This window comes from Pteropus vampyrus, unplaced genomic scaffold, assembly GCF_000151845.1.
Source record: "Pteropus vampyrus isolate Shadow unplaced genomic scaffold, Pvam_2.0 Scaffold183, whole genome shotgun sequence".
NCBI lineage: Eukaryota > Metazoa > Chordata > Mammalia > Chiroptera > Pteropodidae > Pteropus > Pteropus vampyrus.
Window position 1 is genome coordinate 133,571 of NW_011888964.1, and position 1,387 is coordinate 134,957.

Sequence of the window (1,387 nt, forward strand, 5' to 3'; positions counted from 1 at the left end):
GAGAACCATTGAAACCCAGGCCACGGACCTGCCAGCAAGTCTGAGGCCGCATGATCGCCCCAGCGCTGTCAGGCCTGGGAGCCAAACCCTTGATCGTGCGGAGGGTAGGAGCGGTGTTGGGCAGAACTGATGCGATCAGCATCGTCGCCATCCCTGACAGGGAGCAGTGCCACCTGCCATGCCTTCCCTCTCCTTCAGCTGCAGGAGCCTGCTGATCTTTGAAGAGGCCGTGCTCTATTCTGCATTGTACAGGCGGCTTCCTCTACATAAGACACTTTTCTGCCATCCTCCTCCGTGCGTGCCTATTCGTCCCGCAGGGAACCTTCCCACTCTTTTCGGGCTGGAAATGGACCCCCCTTTATGTGGCTCGTGCTGCCTGCACTTCTCTGTGTGATTTTGATCATGATGTCCCACCAGTAAATAATTATTCCCGCCGCCAAGGCTGTCTCCCTAAGACTCCGAGCTCTAGGAGAGCAGGGGCCAACCGCCGAGGATGAGCAGGTGAAGGAGAGACCCACAGGCTGCTTTATCTCCCTCCCCCGCTTTCTTACGTGTCTCGTCCTCTGATTCGAGTTTTCTTTAATCTGGGCCTCTGTGGGGTCCATCTCAGAGGCAAGAGGTCTGAGCCCAAACATCTTTCAATTCCTGGTATTAAAAACAGAACTTCCTGACTCTGAGTTGGTCCTGAAGTGACTTCTCCAGGGCCCCTTCGGAAACCAGGCATGCAGCAGGACCCAGAAGACACCCCAAATACCTTCTAGGAGGCCCAGAAGGCAGAATTTTTTTAAAAAAAATTCTGGAGAGTTTAGATGTTTGGGGGATTTTAAAGACGAATCTGTTTTAACAAATGGTAGTGTATTTAAAAATAAACTCGCCATCTGTTTTAGTCATTCAGGGGCAGCTTTTACAAGTTCCCCCGGCAGTCTTTGGGATGCATGTGGAATTATTTGGAATCGAGGGAACTGAAATACTTCTATTTATTAGCTTTTCGTAAACGTTTTCTTTCCCGGCAGATATTTGAGGAATGAATGTGAGTTGGTGATATATTCTTGGATAAAATATTAAGTCTTTCTGCAAATCTTGGGGCCAGAACTGTTGAAGTAGCGGGTGAGAAAGACTCCTGTGACAATTAGTAGCTTATATTTATTTATTTAGCATGTTTGGGGCCATAAAGCACTTTCAGTGTATTATCTCAGAGATTCCTCACATTGATTCACAAGTAGTTTTTTTTTTTTTTTTAAATATCCAATCTAGAGATAAGAAATCCAAGGCTCAGAGATGTTTAGTGACCCACTGAAGAAAACACAGCAGAGAAGGAGATGCTGTAGGGACTAGAACCTAAAGCCAAATCCTGTGTTTTTCCATCGGATAAGGCCACTTCCCCAGG